We start from the raw sequence: 23,268 nt of genomic DNA on the forward strand, positions 1-23,268 counted from the left end.
AAAGTAACTTGAAAAGTCACTGAATGCCAGATGCATTCTTTTGCTCGTTGAGCAGTTTGGTTGGCCATCGAGGTGGTGTGTCAAAGTGACTAGGAAAGTTACCAATTGCGACTAGCACTTCTTTGTTTACCTTAGGGTATTGTAGAGACAATGTACTCTAGCTAGACACGCGTACCTTGGTGAGGAAGATTCGCTGTTTGGCTAACCATATTGTGTAACACCCCGATTTCGGTGGCGTCACTTTAGTAACCAAAAGAAATACTTAAGCGGAAAAAACGTGAATTATTTTTTTTTTGACAATATAACTAAAGACAGAAAGCAATAAACTTCCCAACAAAAGATAAAAGAAACTACTATACAACTATATATACGTGCCTCGCTAAATACAACCACGTCACGAGTAACCTCCAGTGACGGGTGACAGAAAGAGAGTAACGCCCGAAGGCAATATGTACAGTCCAAGGTAAAAATACTGTGTCCGCAACACTAAACCTCAAAATCTGAGAACAAGTTGGCCCAGCGGCCTAAGCAAAGACCCCCTAAATCCAACCAGCTCTCTGTGATTTCCATAGGAAACCACACAAAAAGCTACCGGTAGGAAACTACCCTGTCCCCAAAACTGAAGCATGACGGTCAGAGGATCGACACTACTCCTACACTAATCCCTACCCGAGGAGCCCACACTAGCACTCGATCCTACATGCTAGCGCGGTCGTCATCCGAATCTGCATCCAGGACGACTAAGTCGACATACTCAACATTGCCCTCTCTGTCCACCCTAATGCGCTCCTGCACTGGCCTCTCGGGCTCGGGGCCCGGAACGAGATCCGCGACGACAGCAGCAGCAGTAGACGGACTAGACTCCGTCGAAGCCCCACCTACTGGCACCTCCTCAGAGGGGTCCTCATCATCCGAAGGGGATGGTGGCGCTGGAGGTCCTCCCAAGCCGGGTCCACAGTGTACTCCTGGAGGCAGGTTGAAGCTCACTATGTGTCTCCTCATCACCCCCTCCGTCAAGCGTCCGAATCGGTCGACACGGTCCTCCATGACCCGACCGGTGTAGGTCGCACGGTGGCCCTCGGGATCGACCACCCATGCACCTGGGTCGTCTTGATCAAGCATCTCGTACCTGGTCCCCCCCGAGGGGCTGACCATGGTAAACCAATCCCCCATACTCATCTGACAAATGGCGTAGTCCGTCCAAACACACACAGCAGACGCGAGGGTCAACTCCAAAGAATTATATAATTAATAAAACCAAATATAATTATAGGATAATAAATACTTGCCTCTCAGGCTTATAAGTTTTGGGATAGCTTCCTAGGGTTGCATGTATCACAATGAATATAAAGAAACATAAAAACAAGTAGCATGCCTCAAATATGATAAACAGGTACCAATCACACTCAGCAACTAAGTCAGCATGTATGTTGCATGAAATGCAATGCTGGGTAACAAAATGCATTCCGGAAGAAGGATGGACATCAACGAGGCGGCCCTAACACCAGCCACGGTGGGTACCTTCCTGCTCGCGTGTCTCTTACACCACACAAAAGTAGTCAGATCAGCAGTGAACCCGTAGGTCTGCCATTCCGTCTGCTACTGAGGACCACCGTAGTGTCCTAAATATGGAAATCCGGGTCTTATGACCATTTTGGAATCCACCGAGGTCCGGTATCACGCCGTGTATTAACCTCAAAATGAGTGCATGAATGCAAGTGATTAGCCAAACAACGTCTCCGACCTCACCCGACACGTCGCCACGTGTTCTAGATAACTTAAAGTCTCTAAAAGAATACCCTAAGGTAAATGTCGATTCTGCGACAAAATACAATTAATCATAAACAAAAGAGTGCAACCACTCACGACAGCTCTTCGAGTCATCAATGCTCTCACGAAGTCTCACGCTTCTGTGGAGTCTCACACATTCACAAAGTCTCACGCTTCAGTGAAGTTTTATGCTTTCACAAGGTCTCACGCCTCAGTGAATTTACACACTTGCACGAAGTCTCACGCTTCAATGAAGTTTCATGCTGTTCACGAGGTCTCACGCCTCAGTGAAGATCCATGCTTTCCACAAGGTCTCACGCCTCAGTGGAGTATCACGCATTCACAAGGTCTCACACCTCCGTGAAGCTTCTCGGCTCATCCCTTGGATGGCTAAACAAACTGCTCCCAGAGCGAATGAGTATCAACATACCCAGAACTCGCAATCTTCTCAACACTTGGATCCGACGACACTTCTCGTTCTCCAAAACTAAACTTCAATCCAAAGCTTGCATCCGAGATTGTTATCTTTATTTAAAGGTTTAGAGGTTGTTTAATATCTTATGAATTTTCTTTGTAAAAATAGCTCCTTTTTAGTCTTATCGTATTCCCTATGAGTTTCAAAGTTCCCATAATCCCAAGTAATTCCCTGAGAAGGTCTCGATCCATTGGAGCATGACAAGGTCCGAACTCCGTTCGTCCTTTTAAAACTCTCTCAAAATCTCATAAAAATTTGGCATGACCTGCCCGTAAACCTCACTCTTCAGAATCTCAGGTACAAGTGGAATAGCATAAATAAAACAGCTCAGTCAAAAGTATAAACAGCATATTTCAACACATCCTAAGTTAACCATGTAGCACATAGCATGTGAATCATTTAGCACACAATATCATGGCATCAATTACTCAACAAGGTCGGCCGAAGCCTCAGAGAACAATTCAGACATTTAGCAATTAAGTGCATAACACATAAATCAAGTCGAACTTGTCGACACCTAAAGCATTATCTAGTAATTCAGAGAGTAGCCCTCACCGGTGGGTCTTCCAGCTTCTTCCTCAAAATGTTCTTCAAGCTCTTCTCCTTGATCCCTGGGAATCTCCTCAAACGAACCTTAAGCAAAAATCACAGAATTCAACACCAAGAGTCAGAAACTCAGCAATCAAAGAGTCCTAGGGTTACACGGTACACTACTACCTCCGTGGTACGACAATCTAACGCGTTAAGACAAGTTTTCGAAAAATCGGATTCTCCCCCCCCTTGATATAGCTCTCGGCCACTTCCTTTAATTGGGAGGGTCGATTTTTCTTCGATCAAACTTGGTTCCTAGGTTAACATAAGCCGTAACTAAGACGGTTCTAGGCTCGGAAAAATTTTCGGATCGAAAACTGATATAGGGGTAGTTTGGTCATTATTTTTAGCTCAAAATTTCAAAATTGGATTTTTGAAAAACAAATTGGATGGGGACGTCCACAACGACGTTTATGACGACAAATCCTACTAGCACTAAGACAAGTCGATAGATTAGAGCGTAAAGGTTGCGACTTTGCCGAAAAATGGGTATTTAAGGTAGAAATTGATCCCGGCGGCATTTCGTCGACATTCGACAAAATCTAATCCGCAGAACACGCTCAGGAGCATGCAGGGAAGAAGTTTAGACACTGAAATCAGCGTATTTGAACAGTTTTTCAAAAACCTCAAAATTTTGAACTCAGAAAGTCGTAGGAGAAATGGACAGAAACGACGATTCGAAGGAGAGTATAGTTTACCTACCTCGAGGTCTTCGATTAGTGACGATCGGTGAAGCAAACGGGCAAGAAACGACGAAGATCCGGATCTCTCTCTCTCTCTCTAGGACCTCGCGGGTTTGGGGAGGGGAAATGGGTATTTTTTTTGCAAAAAATCTAATTTTCAAGCTATTTATAGGTTTTGGAAAAAGCGGGAAAAAGATTTTTTTGCGATTCCGATTTTTCCTGCGCGTTCCTCTGCGCATTCTAAGATAGGTTCTGGCGACAGAATTCCATAACTCAAAACAGGATTCTTGGAATTAAACCAAAAGATCCAAAATCGGCATAAGTCGGTGTAAGTCGGATTATCCCGAAAATCTACTTTTTGCAGTGATCGTCGGATGAGAAAACTTCCTTCTGAAGAAAGATTAGGAATGATGAGAGAAATAGGAGACCGCGGGTGGAATCTTCTTTTGCAGCTCCGAATAGAAAAAGTCTTCATCGTCTGTCGATCTTAGGTTTTCTCGAACTATCAGGGATTCCGTTTCGGCAAACTTCCGAGAATTGGAATTTGACGTTCGTACTTTCCAGGATTTCGCATCGAAATGATTGTTTAAGGACGGAAAAGAGAAGTTCTAACATTTCTCTAAGGATTTTTGGAATTAGTTTCCATCGTGTCCTAAAGCGTAATTTAACTATTCACTAATACCTTTGACCTAGGATTAAGCGTATGTTAGTCGTGCTATAACTCTTATCGGTTTTTCGATAAATTCTTGGACTTTTCCTGAACCTTTTTCCTTCCCAAATTTATCTTAATCAAATAACTCTTTTATTTTATTCACTTATCCAAAGCGTTAAAACTTGGGCCTTACATTACTACCCTCCAAAAAGAAAGTTTCGACCTCGAAACTTAAGGGTCAGTAAAAAGTTCTGGATACTGTTCCTTGATCTTTTCCTTCAGCTCCCACGTCGCATCGCTGGTGTCCTTGTTCCAAATAACCTTCACTAACTCGATCTTTTTTCCCCTCAACTGCTTTATCCTTGTGTCACCAATGCTGATTGGCGGTGTCTCGAAAGACAAGTTATCCTTCAACTCAATGTCATCCAGCTCGATAACATGTGTCGGATCTGCAATATACTTCCTCAGTTGTCTGTTGCAGAAGTTCCGGTCCTTCTAACAAATTCTCTCCATCTTGATACCAACATAAAGGTGTTCTACACTTGCGGCCATACAATGCCTCATACGGTGCCATACCTATGGTCGTATGAAAACTGTTGTTATATGTGAATTCAATCAGTGGCAATAGGGTATCCCAACTGCCCTTGTTGTCTAACACGCAAGCTCGTAGCAAATCCTCCAATGATTGGATAGTTCTCTCAGTTTGCCCATCAGTCTGTGGATGATAAGCAGAGCTTAATCTTAGCCTCGTTCCCAAAGCCTCATGAAGAGCTCCCCACAAATGTGAAGTAAACTTCGGGTCTCTATCAGAAACGATACTTGTTGGCACTCCATGAAGTCGCACAATCTCAGCTATATAAATCTCTGATAGCTTATCCACGTTGTACGTAGTTCTCACAGGTATGAAATGAGCCGACTTAGTCAATCGTTCCACGACTACCCAAATCGAATCATATCCTTTTTGAGTTCTTGGTAATGCCACGACAAAATCCATCGATATGCTATCCCATTTCCATTGAGGTACATCCAAGCTTTGTAGCATACCCGCAGATTTCTGATGTTCCACCTTCGCCTTTTGACAGGTTAAACATGCAGCTACATATTCTGCCACTTGTCTTTTCATTCCTGGCCACCAAAAATTCACCTTCAAGTCCTAATGCATCTTTTTCATTCCAGGGTGAATGCTCAACTTACTTTTGTGACCTTCGTCCATTATCAACCTCCTTAAGTCAGGGTTGTTAGGTACGCAAACTCTACCCTTACACCGTAGGATATTGTCACTTCCTACCTTGAATTCCGGGTCCTTACCCTGAATTACCAAATTCCTTTTTCCGAGTAAAAATTCATCTTGTAACTGTTGGTCTCGGATTTCTTCCATCAATCCATTGGTAATCCTGATCATCCCGAACCTCAGTTCTCCCTCGGATACTCTTACGTCCAAACTCAAATCTCGGAATTGTTCCAGCAGTTGCAGCTCCTTCACCATCATTGACGAGATATGCATCTTCCTGCTCAATGCATCAGCAACAACATTAGCCTTTCCAGGATGGTATTGTAAGGTAAAATCGTAATCCTTGAGAAACTCCATCCAACGTCGTTGTCTCATGTTCAACTCCTTCTGGTCGAACAAGTACTTCAAGCTCTTGTGATCACTAAATATGGTGAAATTGCATCCATATAAGTGATGTCTCCAGATCTTCAACGAAAACACAATGGCAGCAAGTTCTAAGTCATGAGTCGGATAGTTCTTCTCATGAGTCTTCAGTTGTCGTGAAGCATAAGCCACCACCTTCCGATGCTGCATCAGCACACATCCCAAACCTTGATGCGAAGCATCACAGTACACTTCATACGGTTCCTCTGGTTGCGGTAAGACGAGTACAGGTGACGTCGTCAAACGTTCCTTCATTGTCTGAAAGCTAGTTTCGCACGCTTCGGTCCATGCAAAAGGTTGATCCTTTCTCGTAAGTTGAGTCAAGGGTCCAACGATCTTGGCGAAATTCTCAATGAAGCGACGATAGTATCCCGCCAAACCGACAAAACTTCTGATCTCCGTCACGGTCTTTGGCCGTTCCCATGACAACACCGTCTCTACCTTTGCTGGATCCACAGCTATACCTTCTTTAGAGATCACATGGCCCAAGAATTTTACCTCTTCGAGCCAAAATTCACACTTAGAAGGGTTGGTGTACAGCTTTGTCTCTCTCAACACTTGTAAAACCTGACGCAAGTGCCCTTCATGATCTTCAGCGTTCTTTGAGTAGATCAGAATGTCGTCGATAAACACCACGACGAATCGATCCAAGAACGGATGGAATGTCCTGTTCATGTAATCCATGAAGATAGCAGGTGCGTTTGTCACCCCAAATGGCATCACTAGATACTCATAGTGTCCATAACGAGTCCGGAATGCCGTCTTCTGGATATCCTCAGTCTTTACTCTGATCTGATGGTAACCCGACTTCAGGTCTATCTTTGAGAATATCGCAGCTCCTCGTAGTTGATCCATCAAATCATCAATTCTAGGTAGCGGATACCTATTCTTGACGGTCACTTTGTTCAGTTGTCGATAGTCGACACAAAGTCTAGATTTCCCATCCTTCTTTTTCACCAATAAGACGGGTGCTCCCCAAGGTGAAATGCTTGGTCGGATGAATCCCTTCGACAGAAGATCCTCAAGTTGAGACTTCAACTCCACCAATTCCGCAGGTGCCATCCGATATGGTGCAATCGAAATCGGTCTTGTTCCCGGTACGATGTCAATAGCAAATTCAATGTCGCGTACAGGCGGCAAACCAGGTACATCGCCAGGAAAAACATCCGCGAAGTCCCTCACAACTGGAATGTTACTCACTTCCGAATTCCCTTTACTCTCCAAGTTTAACAAAACTGAATACTCTTGAGATCCTTCATTCAGAGAGACACTAATATGATTGGCGGATAGATACTCGGAAAGATCCGAGTCAGGAAATACCACTCTCTTTCGGCTGCAGTCCAGAAGACAATGGTAGTGGGACAACCAGTCCATCCCTAGGATAACATCTAGGTTCTTGAGAGTTAGGCACACTAGGTTAGCATGGTAAACTTTATCCCTATAGGTTACTGGGCAATACATGCATGCAGTATTGGCAAGCAGAGTTTTGGCAGGTGTGGTAACTATAAGATCGAAACTCAAAGCAGTAATGGGAAGTTTTAATCTAGCAGCACATTCCCTAGAGATAAAAGAGTGCGTTGCTCCGGAATCGAAAAGTACAGTTAGGAGATTACCGTCAATCTCGCAGTCTCCCCTGATCAGACCATCAACCCCTTCAGCTTCTTCACCATCCATGGTGTAGACTCTTGCCTTGGCAGCAGGATGCTTCCCACGAGCAGTGTTAACAGCTGGTTCTGTCTTGGGTGCTCTGCATTGAGCAGCAGTATGCCCCAACTTGTTACAGTTAAAGCATTTGGGCCTCATGTCAGTACAAGCATTGGCATAGTGCCCAGGCTGCCCACATCTGTAACAGGTCATCTCCCTGTTCACAGTCTGACCTCCAGAACTTCCAGCAGTACCCACCATGGGCCTATAAGATCTTGAAGCAATTCCTCTACCTGCAGGACGTTGATACGGCCTCCTGCTCTGAAATCTCCCTCTGCCTTGAAAATTTTGAGAGCCCGACCTCATCGGCCCTCCTGTTCTTCATTATCTCCACCTCAGTGGCTTTCTCAACCAAAGTCTGAAAACGAGTGATTCCCAACGGTTTCACCGAGTCTTCAATATCGGGCCTCAGCCCATTCACAAAGCGCTTGCACATGTAGGGTTCATCGACCCCATTGCGGAAGAATCGAAAGTGCTTGGCCAACGATTCCAGCTTGGCAGCATATTCCGGGATGGACATGCTACCCTAACGAAGTGTCAGGAATTGCGACTCACGCTCGTCCCGAGCACTATCTGGAAAATACTTCTCCAGAAAAGCAGCACGAAACGAAACCCAATTCACTTCCAAGTTGTTTGCTTCCATCATTCCTCTGGCGCCTCTCCACCAGTACTCAGCATCCCCCAACAGAAGAAAGGTTGCCATTCCCACCTTGGCCCCCTCAGCAGTCTGTAATACACCGAAGATCTTTTCAATCTCCTGGATCCAGAGATCCGCTTTGTCCGGGTCAGTACCCCCCGAGAACTTAGGTGGATCCTGTCTCCTGAAATCATTCAGGCCTCTGTTCTGGTCCATTGTCACTTCCCTCTGGCGTTGGTGCTGATCACGTGCCTCCTCAGCAGCACGCCTCATAGCATTATCGTTTGCCTGTGCAGTCACAGCTTGGGCCATAGTGGCCATCATCTCAGCTAGTTGGTTAGCGTTCACCATGTTCTGCTAAATTAACAAACAGTTAGTGCTCATCATAAGATAGCATCTAATATAACTATACAATATGATTAAGCAATAACCTCAAACAATTCTAAGCGAAAAATCGCTTGGCAGACAATCAATTTTTACTCTTTGCAGAGTCACACAACCTAGCACAGAAGACCTATTCCCCAAGACTCCCAAAAGACTCGACTAAGATCTGATACCACAATGTAACACCCTGATTTCGGTGGCGTCACTTTAGTAACCAAAAGAAATACTTAAGCGGAAAAATCGTGAATTATTTTTTTTTGACAATATAACTAAAGACAGAAAGCAATAAACTTCCCAACAAAAGATAAAAGAAACTACTATACAACTATATATACATGCCTCGCTAAATACAACCACGTCACGAGTAACCTCCAGTGACGGGTGACAGAAAGAGAGTAACGCCCGAAGGCAATATGTACAGTCCAAGGTAAAAATACTGTGTCCGCAACACTAAACCTCAAAATCTGAGAACAAGTTGGCCCAGCGGCCTAAGCAAAGACCCCCTAAATCCAACCAGCTCTCTGTGATTTCCATAGGAAACCACACAAAAAGCTACCGGTAGGAAACTACCCTGTCCCCAAAACTGAAGCATGACGGTCAGAGGATCGACACTACTCCTACACTAATCCCTACCCGAGGAGCCCACACTAGCACTCGATCCTACATGCTAGCGCGGTCGTCATCCGAATCTGCATCCAGGACGACTAAGTCGACATACTCAACACTGCCCTCTCTGTCCACCCTAATGCGCTCCTGCACTGGCCTCTCGGGCTCGGGGCCCGGAACGAGATCCGCGACGACAGCAGCAGCAGTAGACGGACTAGACTCCGTCGAAGCCCCACCTACTGGCACCTCCTCAGAGGGGTCCTCATCATCCGAAGGGGATGGTGGCGGTGGAGGTCCTCCCAAGCCGGGTCCACAGTGTACTCCTAGAGGCCGGTTGAAGCTCACTATGTGTCTCCTCATCACCCCCTCCGTCAAGCGTCCGAATCGGTCGACACGGTCCTCCATGACCCGACCGGTGTAGGTCGCACGGTGGCCCTCGGGATCGACCACCCATGCACCTGGGTCGTCTTGATCAAGCATCTCGTACCTGGTCCCCCCCGAGGGGCTGACCATGGTAAACCAATCCCCCATACTCATCTGACAAATGGCGTAGTCCGCCCAAACACACACAGCAGACGCGAGGGTCAACTCCAAAGAATTATATAATTAATAAAACCAGATATAATTATAGGATAATAAATACTTGCCTCTCAGGCTTATAAGTTTTGGGATAGCTTCCTAGGGTTGCATGTATCACAATGAATATAAAGAAACATAAAAACAAGTAGCATGCCTCAAATATGATAAACAGGTACCAATCACACTCAGCAACTAAGTCAGCATGTATGTTGCATGAAATGCAATGCTGGGTAACAAAATGCATTCCGGAAGAAGGATGGACATCAACGAGGCGGCCCTAACACCAGCCACGGTGGGTACCTTCCTGCTCGCGTGTCTCTTACACCACACAAAAGTAGTCAGATCAGCAGTGAACCCGTAGGTCTGCCATTCCGTCTGCTACTGAGGACCACCGTAGTGTCCTAAATATGGAAATCCGGGTCTTATGACCATTTTGGAATCCACCGAGGTCCGGTATCACGCCGTGTATTAACCTCAAAATGAGTGCATGAATGCAAGTGATTAGCCAAACAACGTCTCCGACCTCACCCGACACGTCGCCACGTGTTCTAGATAACTTAAAGTCTCTAAAAGAATACCCTAAGGTAAATGTCGATTCTGCGACAAAATACAATTAATCATAAACAAAAGAGTGCAACCACTCACGACAACTCTTCGAGTCATCAATGCTCTCACGAAGTCCCACGCTTCTGTGGAGTCTCACACATTCACAAAGTCTCACGCTTCAGTGAAGTTTTATGCTTTCACAAGGTCTCACGCCTCAGTGAATTTACACACTTGCACGAAGTCTCACGCTTCAATGAAGTTTCATGCTGTTCACGAGGTCTCATGCCTCAGTGAAGATCCATGCTTTCCACAAGGTCTCACGCCTCAGTGGAGTATCACGCATTCACAAGGTCTCACACCTCCGTGAAGCTTCTCGGCTCATCCCTTGGATGGCTAAACAAACGGCTCCCAGAGCGAATGAGTATCAACATACCCAGAACTCGCAATCTTCTCAACACTTGGATCCGACGACACTTCTCGTTCTCCAAAACTAAACTTCAATCCAAAGCTTGCATCCGAGATTGTTATCTTTATTTAAAGGTTTAGAGGTTGTTTAATATCTTATGAATTTTCTTTGTAAAAATAGCTCCTTTTTAGTCTTATCGTATTCCCTATGAGTTTCAAAGTTCCCATAATCCCAAGTAATTCCCTGAGAAGGTCTCGATCCATTGGAGCATGACAAGGTCCGAACTCCGTTCGTCCTTTTAAAACTCTCTCAAAATCTCATAAAAATTTGGCATGACCTGCCCGTAAACCTCACTCTTCAGAATCTCAGGTACAAGTGGAATAGCATAAATAAAACAGCTCAGTCAAAAGTATAAACAGCATATTTCAACACATCCTAAGTTAACCATGTAGCACATAGCATGTGAATCATTTAGCACACAATATCATGGCATCAATTACTCAACAAGGTCGGCCGAAGCCTCAGAGAACAATTCAGACATTTAGCAATTAAGTGCATAACACATAAATCAAGTCGAACTTGTCGACACCTAAAGCATTATCTAGTAATTCAGAGAGTAGCCCTCACCGGTGGGTCTTCCAGCTTCTTCCTCAAAATGTTCTTCAAGCTCTTCTCCTTGATCCCTGGGAATCTCCTCAAACGAACCTTAAGCAAAAATCACAGAATTCAACACCAAGAGTCAGAAACTCAGCAATCAAAGAGTCCTAGGGTTACACGGTACACTACTACCTCCGTGGTACGACAATCTAACGCGTTAAGACAAGTTTTCGAAAAATCGGATTCTCCCCCCCCCCTTGATATAGCTCTCGGCCACTTCCTTTAATTGGGAGGGTCGATTTTTCTTCGATCAAACTTGGTTCCTAGGTTAACATAAGCCGTAACTAAGACGGTTCTAGGCTCGGAAAAATTTTCGGATCGAAAACTGATATAGGGGTAGTTTGGTCATTATTTTTAGCTCAAAATTTCAAAATTGGATTTTTGAAAAACAAATTGGATGGGGACGTCCACAACGACGTTTATGACGACAAATCCTACTAGCACTAAGCCAAGTCGATAGATTAGAGCGTAAAGGTTGCGACTTTGCCGAAAAATGGGTATTTAAGGTAGAAATTGATCCCGGCGACATTTCGTCGACATTCGACAAAATCTAATCCGCAGAACACGCTCAGGAGCATGCAGGGAAGAAGTTTAGACACTGAAATCAGCGTATTTGAACAGTTTTTCAAAAACCTCAAAATTTTGAACTCAGAAAGTCGTAGGAGAAATGGACAGAAACGACGATTCGAAGGAGAGTATAGTTTACCTACCTCGAGGTCTTCGATTAGTGACGATCGGTGAAGCAAACGGGCAAGAAACGACGAAGATCCGGATCTCTCTCTCTCTCTAGGAGCTCGCGGGTTTGGGGAGGGGAAATGGGTATTTTTTTTGCAAAAAATCTAATTTTCAAGCTATTTATAGGTTTTGGAAAAAGCGGAAAAAATATTTTTTTGCGATTCCGATTTTTCCTGCGCGTTCCTCTGCGCATTCTAAGATAGGTTCTGGCGACAGAATTCCAGAACTCAAAACAGGATTCTTGGAATTAAACCAAAAGATCCAAAATCGGCATAAGTCGGTGTAAGTCGGATTATCCCGAAAAACTACTTTTTGCAGTGATCGTCGGATGAGAAAACTTCCTTCTGAAGAAAGATTAGGAATGATGAGAGAAATAGGAGAACGCGGGTGGAATCTTCTTTTGCAGCTCCGAATAGAAAAAGTCTTCATCGTCTGTCGATCTTAGGTTTTCTCGAACTATCAGGGATTCCGTTTCGGCAAACTTCCGAGAATTGGAATTTGACGTTCGTACTTTCCAGGATTTCGCATCGAAATGATTGTTTAAGGACGGAAAAGAGAAGTTCTAACATTTCTCTGAGGATTTTTGGAATTAGTTTCCATCGTGTCCTAAAGCGTAATTTAACTATTCACTAATACCTTTGACCTAGGATTAAGCGTATGTTAGTCGTGCTATAACTCTTATCGGTTTTTCGATAAATTCTTGGACTTTTCCTGAACCTTTTTCCTTCCCAAATTTATCTTAATCAAATAACTCTTTTATTTTATTCACTTATCCAAAGCGTTAAAACTTGGGCCTTACATATTGCATTCATGCATACATTTCTTTGGGAGCGTGCTGCTTTCCGAAGGACGATCTCAGATCGGACTTCAATGGAGCTAGATGCTTCACAGAAGCGTGCTGCTTCACAGGAGCGTGCTGCTTCATAAAAGCGAGATGCTTTAGCGGAGCGAGATGCTTGGCTTGTCCCATCCATCGAGATGGTGACATTTTATCCGGATCATCTTTTGAGCATGACAATGCATTCACACGCCATGCACCTAACTATATTTGTTGATGTGTTGAACATCGTTATGTTATTTGTTGATTTGCTGAGATGTTAAATTTTGTGTTGCCATTACAGATTCGTTAACATGCCATGCATATACCTTAGGGTAGGCAATACAAAACATATAAGTATATATAAAACATATATATATATATATATATATATATATATATATATATCCCCTTATTCTTCACATGTTGCTTGTATTATTTATCATATTCTGTGAGTTGTCCCTCGCGCCTTGGCCTTGTGTGTATGTTCGTGTTTGGGCGGTCGGCCTGCTGCCAGACGTTCAACAACTGATTCGAGATGGTTCGTCGTTCGGGGAGGACCCGGAGCGAAATGACTACAATTGAGCCTTCGACGTGGACCCGGACTTCATGCAGGATCAGATGAGGGTCGATGTTAGGGGTGTAGTATATCGGGTGTCGTTGTCATAGCTCTGATGGTCATTTCTTATTTTGGGTTAGGGTAGGTCCCCGACTAATAGCTTTTTGTGTGATTCCCTTCCATGAGGATCACAGGGAGTTGTCGGACGTAGGAAGTCTTTTGGAGGCCGTTTTGGGCTGACTTATCTTCTTGAAGGACTGTATTTATAAAACTTATGACTCCAGCTGTGGGTCGTACTTATTTGCATGTGGGCACTACTTTCAGTTACTTGGTGTTACCTATCGTCACTTGAGGACACTCGTGACGATGTTTTTAGTTACAGCGAGGACTGTACTTATATTGTATATTAGTCGCTGTTAATCGAAATTGGGTTGAGTCTTTAATTCGACAAGTCTTTTATTTACTTAAAACAAATATCGAAAAAAAAATATACCTGCTTTTCCGCTTAATTTTATTTTTGAGTTACTAAAGTGACACCCGGAAATCGGGGTGTTACAGTTCTTCAAAACGTTTTAAACTTATACCATCATTTTATTCATAATAACTCATTTTACATTCAAAATGGATGATTTTCCCTCATTACATTATATTGTTGGCGTTTTGTTGCCAACTGCCTATCTAGAAATTGCCTCTGGCGTTTTAATGACGGTTGTAAGATCAAGATTTGGTCATGTGTGACAACTCTATGTTTTGATGATAACAAGTTTATTATTGTGTATGAACAATTATGGTACTCTAACGTTTGTCTTTTAAGTATGTGAAACAGGTTCTGATTCTTATTTAAAGATACATACATCAGAAGTTGAAGACCCAAGAGTAACCAATGAAACGCTTCTACAATCATTACGTTCTTCTTAACGGTAGTAAATGCTTCAGATGTTCTGAAGATTAAATCCCTGATGTGGACTCTGAAAGACTCAAGCACTGAAGTTCTGCAGATCAGAAGTTCTGAGGAACGGTCCAGAAGCTGAAGACTTGAAGATTCTGAAGTCCAAGAGTAAGCTGGCTCTCAAGACCAAAGTACTTCAAATTCTGAAGACCAGAAGTTCAGAGTGAACGGTCCAGAAGAAGAAGTTCTGAAGGTCAGAAGATCCAAGCTTCCTTCGGACTCTGATCACATTGCTTCACAAGTCCCAACATGAAGCGTCGCCCAAGATCAAGAATCAACTAGGCTAAGGCAATGTCTTGTCAATAGTACAAAAGCAAGTGTATTATTCTGACCGTCTGATAAGCGCATAATTGATGCACTTTATGTGTGTATTTCTAAGCTTCATTATATATATTTTTGTGCTTAATTATTATGACTTAACCATGTTTTGACCATTAGTGCTTATTTGGATTATGGTTAAAATATATAACAGTCCCTGAACTTTGAACGCAATCTAAAAATCGTCCCTCGCCGGAAAATTATCTAAAATCCGTCCTCGTACTATCAAAAACAAATTTGACCCATCCCTCCAGCCGCCTTAGCTCCGGCAAGAGCCCTTTTTTATGTTTACCCATCCCTGAACTTTGAGCGAAATCTGAAAATCGTCCCTTTTTTATATTTATTTTTTAAAATTAAAATTCCCTAATTTCTAAGAATTAACTCTACCTAATTTGAAAATTCCCTAATTTCTAAGAATTAAAATTCCCTAATTTGAAATATGAACTTTGAGCGAAATCTGAAAATTCCCTAATTTCTAAGAATTAAAATTGCAAATTTTATCTAACAACAACAACAACAAGACGATGTTGTTGTTGGTGGAGGAAATGAGATGAAGATGAAGATGAAGATGAAGAAAGAAGAAGAGAAGAGAAACAAGATCTGAAGAAGAGAGAACTTGAGAATTGTGGTTAATTTGGGATGAGTTAGGGTTAGATTAAGGGATTTGTGGTTAAATTGGGAATTCAGGCTTAGATTAAAGGGTATTAGATTTAATTCTTAGAAATTAGGGAATTTTCATTTAAAAAAAATAAAAATAAAAAAGGGACGGTTTTCAGATTTCGCTCAAAGTTCAGGGATGAGTAAAAATAAAAAATGGCTCTTGCCGGAGCTAAGGCGGTCGGAGGGATGTGTCAAATTTGTTTGTGATTGTACGCGGACGGATTTCAGATAATTTTCCGGCGAGTGATGGTTTTCAGATTTCGCTCAAATTTCAGGGACAGTTATATATTTTAACCCATTGGATTATTCATGGAAAAATGCTTAGTGCTACACTTTTAGCGAACAATATGTCTTTGGAAAGCTAACTAGAAGCCCTACAACTGTGATGTTCAGAACAATTTGAGAATCAACTTTTAACTTGGTCATAATGGCCTTGCAAAGAGGTTATCGCTAATCCTGCGAGTCTGGAACAGTCTGCCCAAAAATGTTCATATCTTGGGCTACAGAACTTCGAATCAGGATCCGATTGAAGGCCCACGAAGCTGACTTAAGGATCTACAACTCGTATGTTTACCTTGATTGATGATTTAGACTTTTTGAGGGACCCGCGAATGCCTGAGTGTTCAGCAGCTTACTACTTTATGTGGGTCCGAGATTTTGTGAAGATTTAGAAAAGATTTAGATAACAAGGATTGTTACTTGACGAACAAGTTTATTTATTAGTATAAATAAGTGAGGTTTAGGCTTTTGTTAGACACCACACCACCTCACCTTCTCCACCTCCTATCTCTCCATCTTTTCTAGTATGAGTTGCTAAACTTCATAGTTAGTTTTAGGATTTTTAATATTCTTGTGTTTGCAAACTTGAGGTTTTGTTCTTAATGCAAATTCCTTCCTTATTAATTCTCTTGATCTCTATTTCTGATCTAGGGTTTGCTTAATTCCGATAGTTTTATAAATAAGAGTTGATGCTTGTTCGCTTAGTCCATGTTAGTTCGTAATTGTTTCTCAATCGCTTAGTTTAGGAAACTGTGAATTAATTTCCGCTTAGTTAGTTAGTTCTCACGAACTAGGGAATTGATAAGGAAGAATTAATCTTTTGTAACCAATGAAGGTTTGTTACACTTGAATGTTATAATCTGATGACTAACGCTTTCTTTCTTCTGTCTAATCTATTTAATTATTGCTTTGGTACCTTCTACCTAATCAATCAAAAACCCTCTTTTTATTTGCTTTTGTTTTACTCTAATATCAATTAATAATTCATCAAGTCCTTGTGAGAACGATCCTGGTGTTCATCACCTTGTACTGCATTTAAAAGAAAAAATACTTTGACACGCATCACGACAGTGCGTTCATCACCGTCTTACCTACAATGTTCGACCACAACAGGTTCTGGAAATTCCAGAAGTGCCCTCCAACGGATGGATTCTTTCAGCGGATACAAACCCTATACCTTGGAGTATTTAAAGGCAGAAGATAGAATAAATTGGCTAAGAAACAATTATGCAATACAAGTGAAAACCTACAAGCGAATACCTTAGCAATATTTCTTCATTGTTCTTATTGTGTTTACCTCTGCTTGTTTTAGAAGCATCTCTCTGTAAACAAACTTTTTAGAAACTTCGTTTGTATTTCCTTGAGAGACCGGTGAGGTCAGTATTTTTGAGAAGACTAAGACAGGGTTGTCTTGGTGTTGCTAGTTCTTAGATTTGTTAGTCACTGAGCAAGGTGTGCTAGTGCAGATGTAACAATCTTTGAATAGTGGATTGCCTTCATTCTAAGAAGGAAGAAATCACCTTAACAGGTGGACTGGATTAGCTTGAGTGATTTATCAAGTGAACCAGGATAAAATTATTGTGTTCTTTTCTCTTTCTTTCATCTCTTGCACCTTGTGTTCTTTATACCGAAAAGATTACCAAAATCTTAGAGGGAAAGCTTTAAAACTTCAAAACCCTATTCAGAAATTCGCAGAGAGAGTAGAGTTTCTTTTATTGGAAGAGAGAGAGTGAGAATAACAAATGATATAGCGTGTGGCTTTGTTTCCAAAATCTTTCAAGATAACTTTGATTGAGAATATGGAATGACGGTTTTAGAAATATGTGCACTGACGGTTTCTTTTGGAGAGAGAAAATATTAAACAAATGATCGTGGTCACACGCGCGTTAAAAGTTTTTTGAATAACTGTTCCGCATTGAATGTTATGTGACTCTTTAGAAATAAACTGTTGAAGCACGTGCTATGGATATGATGACGTTCAACTTTGACAATTTTTCTACGAGCTGTGATTGAACGATACGGAGTTCCAGATGGCTGATTTATAGAAAGATGATATACTGAACGATTCACAAGAGTTTCCGGGCGATAGAGATACTGAACGATGCATAATTTCTGCTGAGCGTTTGACTTAGAGAAAGGTACCTGCAAAATAGAAAAACTACATTTTCGTACCTTCAATATGCAGATTGCATATTAATTCTTGCTCTTAAGTCAGCGAATCTGCTTTCTAATAATGGCTTCGTGAGAATATCAGCAAGTTGATCTTCAGTGTGTACATGAGATATATCAATATGTCCTTTTGCCACAAGATCTTTATAGTGATGCTTAATTTCAATATGCTTTGTTCTGGAGTGCTGAACAGGATTCTTAGCTATGTTGATTGCGCTTGTGTTGTCACACAGTAAAGGTATACTGCTTTCATTGATATTATAATCTTCAAGTTGATGTTTTATCCATAGAAGTTGTGTACAACATGAGCTAGCTGCAACGTATTCAGCTTCAGCAGTTGATAGCGATATGGTGCTTTGTCTTTTACTTGTCCAAGAGACTAGACAGTTTCCTAGAAAGTGACATCCTCCACTGGTGCTCTTGCGTTCAATTCTATCTTTAGCATAGTCAGCGTCGCAAAATCCTTTTAACCTAAAATCACCACCTTTCTCATACAAGAGACCAAGATTAGCAGTACCTATTAAATATCTAAATATTCGTTTAACTGCACTAAGGTGTGATTGTTGAGGATTTACCTTAAATCTTGCACATAAGAAAACACTGAACATGATGACGGGTCTGTTGGATGTTAGATACAGAAGTGATCCTATCATTCCTCTGTACGATGTTGAATCAACTGTTGAACCTTCATCATTCTTGTCCAGAACGGTGTTTGGATACATGGGTGTGCTCATTTCATTTGATTTGTGCATATTGTATTTCTGGAGCATATCTTTGATGTACTTGGACTGATGAATGTAGATCTTGTCCTTTTCTTGCTTGATTTGTAGACCCAAAATGAATTTCAGTTCTCCCATCATACTCATCTCGAATTCACTTTGCATGAGAGTGGAAAATTCTTTACATAGTTTGTCAATTGTTGCTCCAAATATGATGTCATCAACGTAAAGTTGTTCAAGAATGTAGTCATCTTTCAGTTGTTTTCTGAAAAGTGTGATGTCGATTTTTCCTCTTGAGAAATCGTTCTTCATTAGAAAGCTGCTCAAACGATCATACCATGCTCTTGGGGTTTGTTTCAAACCGTATAGAGCTTTTCTGAGTTTAAATAGATGATCTGAAGCAAACGGTTCTTCAAATCATAGGGGTTGCTTCACATACACTTCTTCTTCAATTACTCCATTCAGAAATGCACTTTTGACAACCATTTGATATAGTTTGATGGAGTGTTGACATGCAAAAGCTAGAAGGATACGAATGGCTTCAATTCTTGCTACAGGAGCAAACGTTTCTGTGTAGTCTATTCCTTCTTGTTGATTGTACCCTTAAGCTACTAGTCTTGCTTTGTTTCTAGTAACATTTCCATTTTCACCCATCTTGTTCCTGAAAACTCATTTTGTACCAATAATTGATTTTCCTTTGGGTTTTGGTACGAGTGTTCAGACTTTACTTCTTTCAAACTGATTTAGTTCTTCTTGCATGGAAAGAATCCATCCTTCATCTTGTAGAGCTTCGTCCACCGTCTTTGGTTCAATTTCTGAAATGAATGCACTATTGGATTCTTCTCTGAACGCTGATCTGGTTCTGACTTTTTCTGATACACTTCCAATGATCTCCTCCGGTGGATGATCTGACTTGTATTTCCACTCCTTGGGAAGAGAGATTCCACTTGAAGTCATTACTTGATCAGCCTGTTCTAGAGTAGACGTTTGAGGTAGAGTGGATGGTTCTTCAAGTGTGGTTTCTGATGGTTGAACCTCCTTTGAAGTATCTTCTTCTTCTCGATCAGGTAAATCAAGATTTAGAAAGTCTCTTTCTAAACGATCTGTAGCTTCAGTTGAAAGATCATCAAACTTGATGTTGATTGATTCCTCAACCGTTTTTGTCCTAGAGTTGAAAACTCCAGATGCTTTGGAATGAGAGGAGTATCCAAGAAGAATTCCTTGATCAGATTTATTGTCAAACTTTCCAATGTTGTCCTTTGTGTTGAGGATGAAACATTTACAACCAAAGGGATGGAAGTACGATACGGTTGGACGTCTTCCTAACCATAGTTCATATGAAGTCTTCTTTAGCATGGGTTGCATGGATATTCTGTTCTGAATGTAGCATGCAGTTTCAATAGTTTCAGCCCAAAAGTATTTTGGAAGAGATATTTCACTTAGCATTGTCCTTGCCATTTCCTGAAGTGACTTGTTCTTCCGTTCAGCAACACCGTTTTGCTAAGGGGTTCTAAGAGCTGAGAACTGATGTGTGATACCTTCTTGTTCACAGAATTTTTCGAATTCTTCATTGACAAATTCTCTTCCTCTATCACTGCGGATGACTGTGATACAGTAGCCTTTCTCGTTTTGAACTCTCTTGCTGAACACTTTGAAGGCTTGAAAGGTTTTATCTTTGTTTCTTAGAAAGTAAACCCAACAAAATCTCTTGAAGTCATCATTTATGACAAAACAATATCTCTTTCCAGAGATACTAGCTACTCTAGTAGGTCCAAACAAATCCATATGTAAAAGGTCCAGAGGTTTGCTAGTGCTGACAAAGTTTTTAGCTCGACAGGAGGTACGATGTTGTTTGCTTTGAACACAAGCAGAACATGTAACATCAGACTTCATAGTTTTGGCAGACCACGTGTAACACCCTCTAAACCCCGCGTAAATATTATAACTTAAATCAGAGTAAAATGTATAACACAGAGGGTGTCACACTTATTCTCCAGAAACATAAATCAAAACACATGTCATGCTCAAAATAAATATATAAATTTCCAAATTTAGTGTCATAACATCTTATGCATAGCACAACGGATTTATTTTCAACTCCAAAATAAAATATAATCCAAAAATAAACAAGAGAGTTCCCAAAATAACTCTTAACATCAAAGTATAAACTAATCGTTTTCCCGGTGTTACATAATAGAGCATGACTCCCATCACTAATAGCATATCTAAAAGACTAGCTACTTTGACTACTCGCGAGAAGCTTGACTGTCCTCAGTACCTGAGCGATGTCGCATAGAACATCATTCCAATAGAAGGGTGAGAACTCATATCATATGGATAAGCATAATAATAAATAATGTAAAAGCTTATCTATTCCACATAAATTCTTCACACTTCACTAACAAATAATAAATTATGTAATTTAATATAATCAATCAATCTCATAGTTATGTCAATACTCCATAATTCATAGCATCAAGTAAGCAAATATTATTGTCTCCAATTACCACAACATCAAATCTCAAAAAATATCACAATTATCATTAATTAGCATCAACAACTCCCTAACACATATGACTCAAGTGAGACCCGTGCAAATGCCTTTGGTACCAAAGTTGTTATCCTTAGCGGTATCACCGTGTCCACTCTATACAGATAACCACCAATAAAGCCCTCGCTCTAGGCTTTCAAAACCACTCCAGTTTTGGGACAAGTCACTAGCCTCCACGAGAACTAGCAAATGTAACACCCCGATTTCGGTGGCGTCACTTTAGTAACCAAAAGTAAACTTAATGCGGAAAAACGTGAATATTTTTTTTGATAATAACTAAGACATAACTGAATTAAACAAAACCCAACAGTAACGATAAACAGAACTAATATACAATATATAGAACAGCCCCCCCCCCTAAGTGTCCGCAACACTATCCCTCAAAACTGAGAATAAGCTGACCCAATGGCCTGAAAATAAGACCTCCTAAGTCCAACCAATATGCATTCCGGAACGGATGGACATCAACGGATCAGCCCTAGAACCAGCCATGGTGGGACCATTTCGGCCCGCGTGCCTCTTACACCACACAAAGGTAGTCAGATCAGCAGTAAACCCGTAGGCCTGCCATTTCGGTCTGCTACTAAGAGTCACCTAACAGCGCTCTTACGCGGAAATCCTGGTCTTATAACCAATTTTGGAATCCGCCGTGGTCCGGTATCTCGCCATGTTTAAACCACTTAATGAGTGCATGCAATGCAGTGATTAGCCATACTATCTTGACAACTATGCAGTGTATTGTGCAAAACTCAACTAAGATACGCATATTCAAACCATCTCCAAGTCTTAATTACTTTAGCATATTCATCACCAGCTCAATAATTCAAATCATATCCAATTTCACAAATCACACACTTACATGTTATCAATCACACAACTTGCAATTACAATAACTTAACAATTTAACACATAACATCAATTCAGAAATAACATCATATAATGAACTATCAAATAGATGTAAATTAAATATAATTCATATATAACAGGTTCTGCCACTATTATACAAAAACTGGATTCTTCCTAATTTTCCCCGAAAATTCGTCATCTCCCTGCACTATCCCACTCATGCGCGCGCTGTCGCGCGCACCACTACCTACATGGCAGCGCCCCCTACGTCTTGTGCATTACCACGCGCGCGCACCAAATCTGTTTTCGAAAACAACATTTGTACCTAAAATGACTCATTTTATTCAAAACGGTTATAAACTGTACAGCAACCTAGGCGAATTTTTAAATACCTCAAATACACTCGGAAAAATCTAATATTTTTATCATGGTTTCCTATACAGGTAATAAAGTCCTGTAAACTCTCAAGTCCAAATTCGAAGTACAAAATTCAGGAAAAGTCTAACACTAACAGCAGTTCGTGAGAAACGAGACAGTTTAACCTATCTTCACTAAAACGCATATATCTCGAGCTACAGACGTCGGGATGACGTGAAACCAGCAGCAAAAGTTTAATAACAGAGAGTTCTAGAACGTTCATGAAGACTACTTCTTCAAATTAGGTCATTAACACAGCTCGAAATAGGTTCAAGAGCTCGTAAATTTCTGCAGCCTCATGCGCGGCGCGCTACCCCCTCTCTTCCACCCACAATTCATAACCCTAAATTCAATTATCCACCTTCAGTTTAGAAAAAAACTGCATCCTAGAGTTTCTAAGCCAGGCTTTCTATTATTATCATCTATCATACCAATTCAAAGAACATGAATTCAAACCCTTACCTCTTGAAGATCAAATTCTAGGTTTTCTTCTCTTTTCTCCCCTTCTCTCTTTCACACTTCTTTTCTTCTGCTCTGCTAACTTCTCCAATTCTCAAATTCTGATTTCTCTCTTTCTTTTTCACTCCCAACCCTACAATAGTCTTATAATGGGGCCCACACCCAACTACTCAGTTAATTATCTAATAAAATCACTTAATCACCTTATTATATTATAAAATTTCATAATGACCTAATTATATAGTAAAATCACGTATTTATTCAAATCACTATATAACCAAATAATAATTAAAATAAATTAATAAAAATTCTACTCATCGGAAAATGGGGTGTTACACCACGCACTAAGTCATTACTTATGATTTTAGTAATGGTCCTTAAGGAAGCATGCCCTAGCTTCCTGTGCCAAAGCCAAGTATTGTCTTTTGATGATACTAGACAAGTTA

The sequence above is a fragment of the Lotus japonicus genome, chromosome 6, assembly GCF_012489685.1.
Source record: "Lotus japonicus ecotype B-129 chromosome 6, LjGifu_v1.2".
Lineage (NCBI taxonomy): Eukaryota > Viridiplantae > Streptophyta > Magnoliopsida > Fabales > Fabaceae > Lotus > Lotus japonicus.